This window comes from Myotis yumanensis, unplaced genomic scaffold (assembly GCF_028538775.1).
Source record: "Myotis yumanensis isolate MYYU_CA2020_CCGP unplaced genomic scaffold, mMyoYum1.0.hap1 SCAF_11, whole genome shotgun sequence".
NCBI lineage: Eukaryota > Metazoa > Chordata > Mammalia > Chiroptera > Vespertilionidae > Myotis > Myotis yumanensis.
The window spans coordinates 37,145,325-37,162,321 of record NW_027223762.1 but is presented as its reverse complement, the minus strand read 5'-3'; the positions used below and the strand labels follow the sequence as shown (position 1 = coordinate 37,162,321).

Genomic DNA, 16,997 nt, shown 5'->3' with positions numbered 1-16,997 from the left:
CATGTGGTGTGGCGACCTGCTACAGGATGAGCCTGTTTCTATGCCCACATGAATCCAAGCAGAGCTACTTTTCCCTGGGTTTGCATGGAGGGACTATGTGTCCAGGATGGCAGAGGGCTGGCTCAGGGTGGCTGACTTGGACCCCACATCCCCACTCACTGACTGGTGTTCCTCTTTTTTTTTTTTTTAATCCTCCTCTGAGGATATTTTTTCCATTGTTTTTTAGAGAGAGTGGATGGGAGGGGGAGAGACAGAGAGAGAGAAACATTAATGTGAGAGAGACATATCAATTGGTTGTCTCCTTGACTGGGGTTGGGGGGAGGGGCACGGATGGAGACTGCAACCAAGGTACCTGCCCTTGACCAGAATCAAACCAGCAACCCCTCAGTCCACAGGCCGACGCTCTAACCACTGAGCAAATTGGCCAGGGCTGCTGTTCCTCTTTTGACACTATATCCAAAAACCATGCCAGCTTGGAGAGGAGGCAGAAGGCCAGTCCCTGGAAGCAAGGCTTAACGTGGGGTAGGGAAAGAGCTGGCTGGGCGCCTAACCAGGTCACCTTTTGTAAGTTTGAATAATTCGTTTTCTTTTTTTCTCATGGGCAGTTAGTACATTGAAGATAACAGAAGAATTTGCTTACTCCACTAAAAAGAGAAAGGAAAGAGAAGGAATGGGAGGTAATGAGAGGACAAACAGGGAAATTGAAGAAATGAGGGAGCGAGAACAAAGGGCAGGGTACAGAGATCAAACTAGAGTAATCTTCACACCAGGATTTCCTGGGACACACAGAATGATCTAAGAACACAAAACTAAATAATAATAATAATAAAAGACACGAGATGAGGCAATCCCCTTGCCACTTCTGATTATGTGAAGGACAAAGCCTTGGTTTGGTGCTAGTCTGTCCTCAGCGCCTCTCTTAACCTTTCCCACCTCCTCTCTCACCCACGGCTGGGTAGGTCTCTGGCTCACAGCCTTCAGTCGCCAACAGTAGCCAGTTAGAAGTTAATACCATACCTCTGTTTTCATTGTGTGTATTTTACTATTTTATAAGTTTCTCTTTCTATAGCAGGGAATACTGTTTTTCTATTGATATGAAGTTTCTCTTAGAAGTAATTTTATTTAGGTGTTTAAAAGGAAGTCAAGAGATAACAAATATCAAAGTAAAAAAATTAAGTATTAAGATATGCAAAAATCACAAAGGTGGCACAAATGACTTTAACTGGAGACTGAAGTGGAGAAGAAAAGGGAAGAAAATGAAGAACAGAGAAAAAAACACACACAACAGAATGAGGGAAGTGAAACCACGCCAAGGGGTTGAAGGGCACTGGCAGGGCTGAGCTGAGGCTGTAATGTGAGAAGGATAAGGGCTAAGGGGACTGGCAGGGGTGGGTCTGGTTTGTATATTTAGGGTCTGAGGTGAAGATGAGCTCTTTCAAGAGTGGTATTGGTGATGTCTCAAATGTACCGCCACTGCTTAGGAGACCTTGGGAAGTTATTCCGTAAAGCTGGAAGCGGTTTAGGGTGGCTCTGACCTTCAAGAAAGGGCATGGGGGCTCTGCTGTGGGCTGCCCTCAGATGAACGCTATACTCTCTCTCTCTGCCTTTTAGCAGCTGCTTGAGGAGATATCACAAGCAGTCTTTCTTTCTTTCTTTCTTTCTTTCTTTCTTTCTTTCTTTCTTTCTTTCTTTCTTCCTTCCTTCCTTCCTTCCTTCCTTCCTTCCTTCCTTCCTTCCTTTCTTTCTTTCTTTCTTTCTTTCTTTCTTTCTTTCTTTCTTTCTTTCTTCATTGGTAATCATTAGATATTTTTAAATGTCTAATTGCAAGAGCTCATTCTAAGAAGCTCGAATTTTCAAGTTGAGGCATAAAATTAGTGTCCAGTAACGCAGAGCCCGTCTGCTTCGCCGCTTGATTTAGAGACACTGGTTGGTGTGAGGCTTCTGGTGCCAACGAATCTTCCATTTCTGAAATCTTCCAGCCAGGCTCAATGAAAAATACAGCCATAAATTCTCATTCTAATGACTCCCCAGGCCATAGTCACAAGGCTTTTTACACTGCATTTACTCTGCCTCCCCAGCCAAAATCATCGGCTCATCCTTCTCCAGGGTCCTTGGAAACCTGTCTCCTATTGTAGGCAGCAGGAACAGAGCCTCTGGGTGTTAGACCCATGGGGTCAGACTGGACCTGGGTTCAGCAACCTCATACTTGAGTCCTGGCTAGGAAAGAATTCAGAGCCAAGACTCCAACATTTATTTATAACATCACAGAGGTAGGAGAAGTAATTCCTAGAAGAAATGGGCTTAGGAACAAGTTACAGAGGTAAAGGAAGGGCCCTTGGAGCTTGGGAGTGAGGAAGCTAATGGTAACATGTTTGGGGGCAGGGTGTAGGCAGTGGAGGGGCGGCGGGGAAGGGAAAGGGAAAGAGAAAGAGAAAGGGAAAGAGGTGGGACAGGCTCCTGGGCTCCTGGGAGGGAGAGGGACCTGGGTCCTCCTTCCTTAGGGTTTTAAGGGCGAAGATTTTAGGGGAGGTCCCTGGGGAAGATCTCAATAGAATATTCAGCAGTTTTCCAGGTGTCCTCTCAGGGTCGTGGTCTCCACTGATTGTTTGGTCAGTGCCAGGGCAGGGGCTCATCTTTCAATGCAGCTGGTCCTGAGGGCAGCCATGGGGTCACTGGTCTGGTTTGTTGCTTACCTGGGCCTGGAGCTGAAATACAACCGAGGCCTAGATGTTATCTCAAGGGAGGAAAGGTCTGGGAGTCCAAACCTCATGACTAGATATGTTAGAGGAGGAAAGGCCACCCTGGGGCGAGGTCCCACCCTGTAATTGATTGTCCATTGCGAGGACCTGGGGCACCCCCGTGACCTTCTGTACCTGGCCCATCGTCCTTGCTCTGCTCACATCTGTCTAATTGCCTACCACACTCCTACCACCTGCCTCACTGTGCACCCCCTTCCCTGCAGGCCATGTGTCTAGATGCCAGGTTGAAGCTGTGGGCCCTGAGTTCCTGCAGTCATATGCTTCTGGCTCCCTGGCTTACCCTGAGATGATGCTATTGCTGGGGCATTGGGGACTGAAGCCTTAGACTTTTGGCTGTTACTGTGGGGGGCCCTTGCCACTGGGGTTCAGATGTCTAGGCAGAGCTGATGAGTCCCTGTGTCAGTCTAATTTAGAGCCACAGGCAATGAACCTAAGATGACGAAGATGATTAAGATGACTAGTGTGGGGAAAGGGGAGGGGGGGGTCTTAGAAGGATATAGGGAGACAGATGGGAATTCACAAATTGTAACACTCCTCTCCCCTACCCCACAAACTGTCCTATAACCCCTAGAGTTCACTTAGTTCCCAGAGGCTAATCCTGCTTCCAAAGGCTGGGCACAGACCAGCCCCTGGCCAGCCCCTACAAGAATGTGCTGAGGCCCCTGCTGGTGTTTCTCAATGCTGCCTATATATTAGAACCAATTGGGGAACTTTAGCTACATTGGTGCCGGAGCTTTATCCCATACTACTTAAATCCAGACTTTCTTTGGAGGGGGGTAAGCTTGGCCACTGGTGTTTTTTAATTGAGGTGTAACTTAGATATAGCAAAACACATGCATCTTAAGTATACAGCCTGCTGAATTTTTGTACCTGGGTAACTACCACCAAGATCAATATTCAAGACAAGGAAGCTTCCAGTCCCTCCCAAGGCTTCTTTCTCTTATACAAATGTGGCAAAATTGAGGCCAATTCAATCAGGAGCAGGTATAGCCAGCACCTCTCTTTTGAACTTTTCCAGTCTTCCCAATAGGTGATGTAGGAGAGGAAAAACTCCTACCTTCCCTCTAGTCATCTCAGGTTCATTGCCTGTGGCTCTAAATTAGACTGACACAAGACAGAATAACAAGACAACTGATGAGTATTCTGCTAAGAACCTCCCTGGAGATCTCCCCTAAGATTCCTGCCTGTGCCAGCGAGAAAGAGATAAAGCCTCAAGACAAAGGACCCAGCTCCTGCTCTCCCTCTGGGGAGCAGCCCCTGCCATTCCCCTTTCCCTCTTCTTCCCTCACTTTTCCCCCACAGGCAGGCATCTCCTAAATCCTACTAAATTCTAACGGACTCCACAGATTTGCAACCTGGGGAGCAACGGGCAGCAGCAGCTCGTCCCAGGCTAGTCCCCTGAACCTGTTCCCACGGCCCCCTTTTCTCTGACTTCCCAGAGAGCTAGGGCAGCCCTTTGCTTCTTCTATACTAGGCCCTTTCTTGTTTTACATCCCCAGCTTTAATAAACATTTCCTCATTGTCACTTGGACTCATGCTGTGAAATTTTTCCTGCATGAAGTCAAGAACCCACACACTACCGGCTGGCCCTAGGCAGACCCCCCAAGGGCCAGGTCCTTTTCCAGTAAGAAAATCTGGAGGCAGGATGTACACAATTGGGAATTGCACGTTTGGAAGAAAGAGCTAGACTTCTCAAGACTTCCCAGCCTTCTGGGTTTCATAAAGCAGTTCTTGTACTCAGCATGAAGATGATAGACCGCAAGAGCCCAGTATATTAGGTCTGCCAGCTGGTGCCCGGAACTGGTCAGGCATTTCTGGGTTCACCACCTTCTCTAGAGCTTATCAAGGTTAAGATCTTTTCTTATAAGGGCCATTTAGTCATTCAGGAGTGGCTGTCTTCTGTAACTCAATTTCCCAAAGAGGTGCGGAAAAGGAGACACTTTATTCAGGTAAAACAGTTTACAAACTAGGAAAATGCAGCTTCCAGTAGAAATGCTCCCTGAGGCAAAGGGGAGGCCATCTTTTATGGAGAAAGTTCCTGCTCAGATTTCCAGTTGGTCCAATTTTATGCAAATGAGATTTCCAAATTCATATAGTGCTGATTGGTCCCAATTGTGCAGTTCTGATTATTTGGTAGTATGCATTCTGATTGGTCAGTATAGATGCAAATGAGGATATAGTTGTGCAGTTCTGATTGGATGGGACAGATCTCAGTCCATTGTTAAAAGACAAAACCAGGAACTCCCTTGTAAAGGTTGAATCAGATGACAGGAGCATAGCCTGGGAAGCTAAGAGTTCAGTCTGAGGTTCTTCAGGTGTACAGGGTACATGAGGAGCCCTGTCAGTAAATGCTGCTAGACTTTTACTAGTCATAAAATTTGGGACCTTGGTTGACCATGGAAGGTCCATTTCAGCAAGTAAATTCCTTTTGGGGGTTCACGTCAAATGAATATTTCTTCTAGGAGTCCATACTTCTCTTCATCGAAGCAGGAGCTAGAGTCCTGAAGAAGAAGGCAGGCATGGGCATGCCTGGTCAACCCTAGCCAAGAATGGGGTGTGAGACGCTCACAAATTCTTTACATTCATCTTCCCATGCCAGGCTCTGCTCCCCAACAAGCTCCAAGGGAGCACCTATTTTGTGCAAATCAGACTCCTTGCTCTGAGGGATTCAGAAAGAGATAAGGTGACAAGAAATTTACCATCTGGCCCTGGCTGGGTAGCTCGGCTGGTTAGAGCATTGTCCTGATACGGCAAGGTTGTGGGTTTGATCCTTGGTTAGGGCACATACAAGAATTAACCAATTAATGCATAAATAAGTGGAACAACAAATCAATATCTCTTTCTCTCTCTAAAAGTCAATTGATCAATCAATCAAGAAAGAAATTTATTATCTGGCAGAGGACATGCATATGAGGTAAGGAATCAATGTCCCAAATAAATGTAGGAGAGGAAAGACTGTCCTTCTACCCTCCTGGGTTCAATAGCTGGGTCTATGAGATAAACTGACTACAGGCAGATTAACAGGAGAAGAGGTATACAAATTCATTAATTTTTAACATTACATAGGCAGAGGCATAAAAAAAGTGAATATCCAAAAAAGTAATGGGATTTGAAAACTTATATGCTAACTTATTAGGAGAAGGGCAAGGGGGCTATAGATCATTTAGGGGAGAGTAAATAATTTTCAGGAAACGTGAATGGATTCGTAGAATAGATGGGAGATATGGTAGTGTGTGACAAAGTTTGTCTGGGTGTGGTGTGGGCTTCTAGTCTCCTCTCCTGTGATCAGTCTATCTTCCCATGTTGATGAAAATCCTGGGGAGAAGAAGGGAGGCAATTTATAGCAATTGAGTTCTTTTTGGAGGATCTGTCTTTAGACAGGTAAGGGGAGTTCAGAGAAAGTCTCTCTCTGCATTTGCTGTTTATCAAAAGCCTTCAGCTAAAAAAAAGAATCAATACATTTGAAGTTCTTCAAAAGCATGAATATATAATGCTTTCTGTTCACAGAGGAAGTAATCCTCAAGCTGTGTGGGGTGTTGTTCTGTTAAGGCTGCTGCATTGTTTTTATACAACTTTGGTATTCTTTTAAGTAGCAGCAAAAACATCATAAAATTTTACTAGGGTCAGATGTTTACTAAGCACTCTAAATGCATTAATCTGTGTAGTTGATATAACAACCCTAAAAGGAAAGTCCTATTATTATTATCTCTATTTTAAAGATGAGGTTAAATGCTGTTCAGAGATGTTAAATGCTATTCCTGAGATGACCCACCTGGTCAGAGAGGAACCCAGAGTTTTAACCCACACTGCTCTAATTCTAAAGCATGAGTGGTTAATGCTGGACGTCCAAATGTATCGACAGGCACATTGAAGGGAGCTCTGAAGATGTGGGTGCTGACTTGGGTTCCAGTACTATCCACCCTATGGCCTTAAGTCAGTACTTTGTCCAACAAGGCTTTGGTTTCCTTCTCACTAGTTTCCTTCTACCCTCCAATTCTGAGCTCAGTTCAAGTGTAGAAACCTTCATAATTACAAAGGTTGGTAGTAAAACCTTTTCTGTCTTTAAAAAATTTTTTAAAATTGATTTCAGAGAGGAAGGGAGAGGGAGAGAGAGACAGAAACATCAATAATGAGAGAGAGTCATTGATCGGCTGCCTCTTACACACCCTGCACTAGAGATCAAACCCACAACCTGAGCGCATGCCCCAACCGGGAATTGAACCATGAGCTTCTGGTTCATAAACCGAGCCACACCTGCTGAGTTAAAACCTTTTCATCATTGCTCATAGCCTTTCATACACATGGCCCCCCCCATTCCTGCACCCCCCCTCCTGAATCTCATTCATTCATTAGCAAATTCTCAATTATCCACTGTCACCTTTATACACACACACACACACACACACACACACACACACACACACCCTTATTGTTTTAAATTACTTTTTGCTTTTGCTTCTCAGAACTATAGAGATCATACATCAGGTAGACTGGAAGGTCTTTTGATGCTCAGATTTGGCTATTTTCATTATTGACCTACTTTAGTAAGAGCAGATCTCAGAAAACCTCCTCACTTGTTTTAACAGTTGAACCAGAAGACTACAAATGTGCCTTCCATTTCTAAAACTCTCTCAACCTAGGATTTGCAAGTTCCTAAAATGAAACATCTCATGTTTACTGTTTTTATGTGCCTAAATCCCAAAGAACATTGAGGAGGCAAGTAAGCTGCAATTGTACTCACACACTGTCTGACTTCTGGGAGGACTAAAACTAGCCAAATTTGGTGACAGGGATTGCAGGTGGGGGTACAGGGGTATGAACCACAATCCCATTTGGCAAACGTGCTCTAACACTTACACAGTGTGTACTAGAGTTGACTGCTTTGTCAGACAGCCCCCACATTTTAATGCATTGGCCCAAAGGAAAGCTCATTTTTCACTAAGTGGACAGTCCAAGCCAAGTGTCCTAGTTCTGTGGCTCTCCTATACGGGCTTCTCAGGAGTCCAGGCTTCTCCTGTCTGTGGCTATGTTTCATGGGTCCTCAGAGCCCTTTTCTTCCAGTTGTAGAGAGTCATATGAAAGGCTTTTAGGCTTCAAGAAGTGACACCTCTTATTTCTCCCCACTTCCATTGGTCAGAATTGATCACATGATCCCATCTATGTTTCCAAGATAAACTGAGATGTGTAGATTTACTGTGTGCCCCCAAAGGAGCTGCCTTGATGAATACATAGTATTCTCTATAGAGGTCAATTTTAAGAAAGAAGAGTAAAGAGAGAACTTACCCAACCAGTCAAGGAGACTCTCCACTGCTGTTCCCTCTGGGTTGTCAATGGTCCATTTTCCCACCATAACTGTTCAAAGTACTAACTTGAGTGTCTGCCGGTAGGAATAAAGTGGACCCCCTTTCCTTCTTTAGTTCTCCAAAGGAAGGTAATAAGACTTTCTTAAAGTGTGCAATAGTGTTACTGGTACAAAGTCCATGTGCCCGATGCTTCAAAGGCCAAACTCCAAACATCAGAGTTTGGCCTTTCAAAGTAAGGAAAGGTTTGTTGATTAAGAAGGCACTAACCAAGTAAATGGGAGACCTAGTGATTCTTCAAATCTGACTTCCCAAGTACAGAGTTTATGCTTCTTTTATGCAAAGGAGGGGGAGATGGGAAGGGCAATAGGTGATGGACCACCGCACTCCCATCTGGGAGTCAACAGGGGTCTGAGGAAGATCCTGCTAGTTGATGTGTGTTCAATCATGAGGTTCTTGCAAATCTTTGATAAATAATCATTATTCTTGTACATACTTTCCTTATCTCCTTGGAAGAGGCACTTTCTGGTAGGGGGCTGTTTTGGTAATAGTCAGGCAGCAAGTAGAATTCCTCTAATGATTAGCATGTCTGCATGCAAGACAAAGCAGAAGCTATTAGCCTGAAGGCCATGGGAACAAAGCAGACTTCAACAAGATGTAGTCAGAGAGGCAGAGTCTTTCCTTCTGTTACAATAGGACCTTCTTCAGTGTCTTGTCCTAGAATCTAAGATAATAATAATAATAATAATAGTAACTAGCATTTATTGAGCACATATTATATACCAGGCACTCACACACATTATCTTAGAGTGGGAGTAAATCTCAAGGTCTGGACGAGATATGTGGAATTGAATAATTCAATTTAATTTACTTTTTAAATAAATGGCTTTAATTTCTAATTTCTATTTTAAATGCTCATTCTTCTGGCAGAAACTTAATTTCAATTGATTTTTACTTCTGCTCTATGCCAAATTTTGTCTAAGTTCCTAGGTGATGGGGAATTGCTGGTACTTCATATCCTAAAGTTCATCTATCCATAGTGGTAGCTGCCATTATGTCATTTGAAATGCCAACACCGAAACAAGTTGAGTTTGATATCCTTTACTCAAGGAATAAAGGCTTGTGGTTTGTGTATGTTTGGTTTCCTTGACAGGTATGTCCTGTAAGTGGGGGCTGACTTAGGTTTAGAATGGGCAGCCTCCATTGTGTGGGTCCCAATACAGAATACAAATGAACTTTGCCAATCTCATTGTCAGACTTGATATTCCATCTGGCCCCTGCTGGATTGCTTCTTTGCTCCATACTTCAAAGCCCTGGTTCTCCCTGCTAACTCAGAAGCACCTCCAGCTTCATGAAGAACAAGACAGCACCTGGAAAGAGCCAGACTCTCCCGTCTCCCTCTCAGCCCTTCTGTTTGACAAATTCCTCTGTCCTGGAGCCAGGAGGCATACCATCACTCTGCCTTCCAGGGGGTATACCATCACCCCATTTTCCAGGGGGCATATCATCCCACTACCTCCCAGGGGGGGAAGCGCTTTTCTCTGGGACCCTACTACCAACGTTTTGCCTCCTCTCTGCCTCTCTCCTTCCTTCTTGATAATTCTTGTATGCCTAGTTCTCTGTTTTTCCATTTCTAAGATTTATGGCACAAACTTTATGCTTCAGTTATTCAAGGGTTAAATTTTACAGGTCACAAGTCCTCACTTTTACCACTCCTAAGTAGTTTTCTGGCTTTTTTGTCTTATCACTCCTCCCCTGAGGCAATAAATGCTACTGACTTCAAGATGATAAGGAAAGACTGCAGACTGAATTGGGAACAGGCCAAGGGACCCTAGAAAATAAATATAGGGTAAAAAAAAAAGTGTAAATTCTCAAAATATTTTCTTGTCACAGATCTCATTTAATTCTCAATGACCACTGCCATTACTTTCTCTATTTGACAGATTAAGACAGTAGGTTGTATTTTTAAGAGTTGCCTTGCCAGGACACTTGGGTGTATGGTGAGAAAGGAGTGAAGATCATTTTGAACTGGTGCCAAGATTGGAGAAGGGCTATTTAAAAGACATGCACTGTTATTCCTCTTGTCGATGTAAGAACGTCAGAACCTGTAGTGAATTTTTATGAGTTTATTTGAGCCAAACTGGTGACATATGCCAGGGAGCAAGATCTCAAATGCTCCAAAGAATGACAGTTTTGCAGCTTCTTTTATGCATTTGAAGTTAAGGAGGGGATGTGAGGAAAACTGGAACAAGATTATGTGCTCTCTTGAGGGTTAATGCCCACTTGGAGGGTTATTACTTCTGATATTTCAAAGTGTATTAACCTAGATGGACAATGGATAAGGCTGGCTTAAAACCTTACACTAAAGAAGTTATAGGCCTGGGGCGTGACCACCCACCATGACCTGCCCACTTAGGAATTTATGATCTGATCACCCTGTGAAGTTACTTTCCATAGAACCCCTCCCCACCTTTTTTGTCCACACTTTTAAGTGCCAACACAAACTAACTAATTTGAAATCTTGTCTAATGGAGACAAGTCTTAGACTGTCTTTAACAAATACCTAAGGCACACTTGAAATCTGTACAAGGCCTATTATTTGGAATGGTTAAAGCAATAGGTGTGAGAACTATCCTCTTAAATTTAACTCCCTCTTGCAATCTCTTCTAATGATTAGCTTATTAGAAAAATCCTTCTATTTACCAACAGCGTGACCGTACGTTTGCTTAATCATTCAATAAATATTGATTGAAGCCATTTAGAGGCCCATGTCTAAAGAATAATTAGGTTTTAAACTCTCCAATTTGATGCATTCAGAATCTTTAAGCTGCCTCCTCTTTTTTCTTAAATGTTTATTTCTTCCTTTTTTTTCTTTTTAAAAAAAATCTTTATTTTTGAAAGTATTACATAGGTCCTCCTTTTTCCTTCATTAACCTCTTCCAGCCCACTCCTGTTCTCTCCTGCCCCCCAGGACCTCACCACCCTATTGTCTGTGCCCAAGGGTTATGCATATATGCATACAAGTTCATTGGTTGATCTCTTCCCACCCCCTCTCCCCCTGCCTCCTCTTCTTGACTCTAACATACTTCTCTCAAATTTAGTGGTAAAGTTTCTCTATTCATTGAAGCAGGAGGCTCTGCACTGGAGGTGGAGTCTGGAAACCCCTCAAAGGCGAGAAGGTAGGTGAGGCCAGGGAAGAGGTGCTTAGAGTGAAAGAGGAAGAAGGCAGCGCCGGGCACAGCACAGGCACCAAGGAAATGTGTGAGGAATGAATGAAAGCTGCAATGGTACTGAAGGAATGAAGCACCCTCTCCTCCCCTCTTGGGAGCAAACCTCAATTTTCCATAGAATGTTCCCTCACGGACCTGCATGACAGAACCTCAGTGCTCCAGGATGACTGGGCTTTTCTTATATACCCCAGGAAGCCCATTCATAACTTAATCTCATAGCCCCAGAAAGCACAGCAGAGAAATCTGGAGAAGCACTGGCCATGACAGCAGAGATGAACCAAAGATGGGTGTGCAGATGGGTCTTTGAGGAGGGTAGGTTACCGTAGGGACAGTGGCCAAGGACAAGTGTCAGGAGAATGTGGTGGTGGTGGTGGGGATGTTATTTCTAAAAGGAAACATGGTAACGTGTTTGCTCAGATTCCAAATAGTATTTCTTTTTTTATCTTTTACTTTTATTGATTTCAGAGAGGAAGGGAGAGGGAGAGAGAGATAGAAACATCACTGATGAGAATCATTGATCAGCTGCCTCCTGCACGCCCCACATGTGCCCTGACCGGAATTGAACTGTGACCTCCTGGCTCATAGGTCAACGCTCAACCACGGAGCCACGCCAGCCAAGCCACACTGGCTTCTTTATCAAGAGGCATCTAAGTGGTGTTGATATTGTCACCCAACTTTCTTTTCCAACACCAGGATCAACAGTGGCCATTTCCAATAGTTAAACAGGCTCATAGTTAAGCCTATAGGTGACTAATGGAAGGAGTCGGGCCAACCTGGGTTCAAGTTCTGGTTTCACCACTCTCTAGATATGATAGATTAATGAGAGCTACAAATTCTTCTCTACTGCCCCTGGCATTGAGAGATGGAGTCTATTCCCTTTCTCCTTTAATCTGGGCTGGGCCTGTGATTCACTTTGACCAAGAGGTTGCAGAAGTGATGCTAGGACAGAAGATTTGCAGTTTCTGCCTGAGTCTCTCAGAATACTTGTTCTTGAGACACGCCCTCTGAGAGAGGCCCCATGGAGGCACTCTGGGTGACAACCCAACCAGCATTTGTTCAACAAACTTGTGCTTGGACATCCAGTTCAGTAGAGCCTTAAGAGTACTAGCCACAGCCAACATCTAGGTGCAACACGTGAGAGACCCCACGTGAGAACCACCCAACTGAGCTCCAGAGAACCCTAAGCAATAATAATAAAGCATTCTTTTAAGCCATAACATACTGGGATGTGTATAGAATATGACCTCAGAGGTTTGGTTTCCTTCTGTCAATCTATTTCACAGAGTTATTGTGATAGGAAGGAATATAATAATGGTTGGAGTGCCTAGCACAGTGCCTGGCACACAATAGGCCGCCAATCAATGCCAGGGCCCTTCCTGCCCCTGCTGCAGGAGGTTATAGTTCCCAGGTGTGAGTGAATCTTGGCTGATGCTTTGAACTTCCTGGGCAAACACCCAACTTCCCTCAAAGGGAATGCCTAAGATCACATTTGAAAATGGGGTTGGAAAGGCCTTGATTTTTTTTTTTCCCTTTCTTTCTGGGGCAACCCGTGACTCTTTAGGAAAAATGTCACCACCACGTATCAGGAGATTTGTTTGTTTTTTCTTTCTCTTCAATGAAAAGGATCAACTAATTGTCTTCACCTCTTTAAAAAAAATTTTTTTTTTTTTAAATAAAAAGAACTATGCCTGCTCCTATTGAAAACTACAGGCATGAAATAAAACAGCTTCCGTTCAGTTTCCCAGCCAGCAGGTTTTCTTCAACACCTCAGCCCTGGGGAGCCACAGCCCGCACAGCGGGTGACTTTGTTGAACAGATGAACAACTGTGGTTTAATCTGTTTGGGGGGGGCGGGGGGGGGGAAGTCCTGGAGCAATTGATAAACAAGAGGCTGAGGTCAGTGTGAAGGAAGAGTAAAGCAGGCCAGATTGGGAACCGTGGAAACTTAAGCCTCTTTCATCCCCTGTGCTGGACGGGGCGGGTGAGTAACAGCCAGGACTAATCTGCTGGGAAAGGGGCTGAGAACCTCTTTGATTGCGTGAATTTGGAGGTATGTCTTCATTATTTTTCAAAGTTACTTTAAAATATATTTCATATTATTTGTTTATTTTATTTATTATTCAAAATGAGTTTAAAACATTAGTATTGGAGTACATAACATAGAAAAGTGCACGAATCATAAATACAGATGAATGAGCGTTCACCAATTGGACACCTCATGTAACCAGCACCCAGGTCAAGAACAGAACATTAGTAGCACCCCAGAAGCCCTCCACCTCATCTGTCCCCACAAGGAGAATCACTATCCTGACTCATTTTTTTATTTTTTAAAAACATTTGTATTGATTTCAGAGAGGAAGGGAGAGGGAGATAGAAACATCAATGATGAGAGAGAATCATTGATCAGCTGCCTCCTGCATGTCCCCTACTGGGGATCTAGCTCGCAACCCGGGCATATGCCCTTGACCAGAATCGAACCCGGGACTCTTCAGTCCATAGGCCAATGCTCTATCCATTGAGCCAAATCAGCTAAGGCTTACTATCCTGACTTAAAACTCCATTATTATCTTTAATAGCTCATACACATTCATGTGTATTCTTTTAGAGACATTCTACACATCTGCAAGACTATGGACATGTCATTATTTTGTACAAATGTACTGAAATGTATTTTGCATACTCTGTAGGGTATTCTGGCTTTTTTTCACATTTATTTTGGTCATCATCCTATACCCATACATAGAAAGCAGACAGGTTTCTTTAGTGGTCACCTAGTATTCCATTGTCTGAATGTACCACAACTCATTTAATCTTATTAAAAGGCAACAAGGACAGCTCAACCATTTTGGAGCTGACTTTACAAAAGGTATTCTTGCCCTGGCTGGGGCGCTCAGTTGGTTAGAACGTCATCCCAATACACCAAGGTTGCAGGTTCAATCCCGGGTCAGGGCACATACAAGAACCAACCAATGAATGCATCAATAAGTGGAACCACAAATCAATGTTTCTCTCTCTGTGTGTCCCTTCCTCTCTCTATAAAATCAATCAATAACATTTTTTAAAAGTATTCTTAAGGTGTCTTTGTTGTCCTTTAGATTTAAGATGGTAACAAAGCACTGCTTTCTGGAAGCCTTAAAAATACTACTGCGAGCTCTTACTATATCCTGACATGTGTTGGGTGTGGTGCCACCTGTGGTGGTCGCCTATTTTATTGCCTTGTCCTGTTGGAACTCAGTTGTTTCTTGTTTGACTATGTATCCAGGAAGTGGAAATAATGTCCCCAACACCCCCACTTCCTTTTCTAGCAAATCGGTGTCCGGTGAATGAGTCCAATACTTTCACCCACCCCCTTCCTTCAGGCAGCTGCTTCCCCAGCATTGTTCCGGCTGAAATCTGGAGATTTTGGAAGATGGCTCTCAGGAGCTCTTCCAGACAGGACTAGTTGAGGGAACTATTGTTCATTCTGATTAAACCAAGCCTTCCCTTTCTGCTTGCCTCTTCCTCCTTCTGTGGGTTCTTTTCATCCATACTTCCAACCCGGGCCCTAGTCTTTGCTTGTTCCCTGCTCTGAACTCAGATCTCAGAATCATTCAGATGTTGTGTGAGTTCGAGCCAGTGCCAACATTTTTTTTTTCTAGTGGTATTTGCCCTTAACATTTCTTACCATAATTATGGAACAAAAGGCTTGTCTCTTTAAACCTTCTTGATTCTCTGACAGCAGGAACTGCTGTATATTTGAGGGTTGGGGCAATCTCCTCACCTCCCTCTTTCACTCCCAGAATCTTGCCTGTCCTTTCCCAGCTCTCAGAGGTCAGGCCAGAAGGGGCAGGACTGGTCCAGTGTCACAGTGTCTGCTACCTATAGCAGAGGGGCAACTACCACTAGCGTGTGCAAAGGGGTGCTAAGGCTGAGCTGCAGAAACATGTCCTCTAAAGGCGGGGTCACAGTCAAGTGTCAGGGACCCAGGATTGGCGGGGGGTGGGGACAGGAAAGTAAGTCCTCAGGGGTCTACCACCAGGAGGTTGAGGATCATAGGATCTCCTCTTGGAACTGGTAACCACACACTTTTTCTGGGCCTCAGGGAAGGCAATGACAGTAACCCCCGGTAGAGCTATAATAAAGATGAAATGAGCTGATATATAACCAGGGTAAGGGCTCTGTAAATGTTAGAACTAATTATTATGTCAGGTGGGCTAGACACTGTGGCCCCACTTTCAGATTAGCTCTGTGACCGTTGCTAACTTGTCTGACTTGGTCTGTTCTCCCGACTGGGCCCGGGGGGACAGCTCAGACCCTTTCTCCTGAGTCATATGCTGAGTCACTGCAGACCTCTTTGCGCCCCTTCCTCATGCCCACTGCCCAGGCCGAGGAGCCTTCATTCTTCTCTGCAGGATCGTCACCGACTCACCCTCCTTTCATGAGGGGCAAAGAGCCCACCGCAAACCAGAGGGGGAAAAGCTTTCTTGCCTAGTTCGTGTGTCTCTTTTGTCCCCAGTCGTTGCGTTGTCCAATCTATTTCTAAACTCCCAACTCCGGGGTCTCCCTGCCCACCCTTCGTGTGTACCGAGGACAAAGTCTGGTGGTAGAAGAGAAGGATGCACAAGCCTGACACTTGGGGACTCTGCTGAGTTCAGTGACAGCTAACCCACATCTGGCCTTGGCACCCATGTCAGTGCAGGAAGATAAGGGCCCGGAACTGAACAGGTTAGCACTGTGAGGCCCTACTAAGGACCTTCAACTGCTCAATGCATTTTGCATTTTACTCTTTCGTTGAATCCTCACAGCAGCCTGCTGGCGTAGGTAGTAGGGCCAGTCTGTAGATTTCCAAACTGAGGCTCGGGAGGCATATCAAAGGCTCATCACTGCTAACTGGCAGGAATGGGACTTGAACCCCAGAGCCCATGCAGGTTAAAGAAAATTGGAGCCAGTGGGACTAGTAATAATGTTTTACATTCTGTTTTGTATTTGGATCAAGTAGCCTAAGATGCGGTGTCTTCTTCTTTTGAACTTGGCATGCACAATGTCTTCACGAGGCTAGCAAGCTTGGTCTTGTTCACACATAGATTTGATTTTGAAATATCCACATTGTAGGCATTTGAAAGTAATTTCGCTGAGACTTACATGACACCAAACTTCTGAAATACATTCCTCCATAAATAAATCTCCCAGAGGAGAGCAGGTTTTAGGGAGAATGTGTCCAGGGGCTCCCCACCTGCAGCGAGGGGCTCATCAGGACAGAATCACATCACGAAAGGTGCCGACCAGATGAGCAGTGAATGGAAAATGGAGCCTCATTGTGGGACCTTCTAAAATGGCTTGAGAGTTTTATTCAAAGCGAGCAACACTCACCTCCATGGTTGACCCAGAGAAATAGCACTCAGCAACATTTGTTTGCAGCTCCCAAACTGTCAGAGATTTACGAAATGTCTAAGTGAAGGTTCAATCTTACCTTCTGCCTGAAGTCTTCCCAACCTGTCCTCCTCAAGGTTTATACTTCTGAATTTTTGCCTGAAGCTCATTTGAGCATAGTCTGCCTAATGACATCTCTAGTTTTCTAGTATGAAACAGAGGGACTGCTCTGGGTTGAGTAGTGTGCCCCCAAAATTCAAGTCCACTCAGAACTTCAGGATGTGACTTTATTTGGAAACTAGAGGCCCAGTGCACAAAATTTGTGCGGGGGGGGGGGGGGGGGTGGGGAGGGGGGGGAGT

The 16,997-nt window shown here is 44.5% G+C and overlaps 2 non-coding genes across 2 annotated transcripts; both read right to left on the bottom strand.

Moving 5' to 3' along the window:
* Positions 1-6,756: 6,756 nt before the first annotated feature.
* Positions 6,757-6,820, bottom strand: LOC139020256 (small nucleolar RNA U2-30). Its single transcript, XR_011473263.1, has one exon. It is a non-coding gene; the product is annotated as a small nucleolar RNA U2-30 (small nucleolar RNA).
* A 396-nt stretch (positions 6,821-7,216) lies between these two features.
* LOC139020257 (small nucleolar RNA U2-19) lies at positions 7,217-7,296 on the bottom strand. The gene has a single exon (XR_011473264.1). It is a non-coding gene; the product is annotated as a small nucleolar RNA U2-19 (small nucleolar RNA).
* Between the last annotated feature and the right edge of the window lie 9,701 nt (positions 7,297-16,997).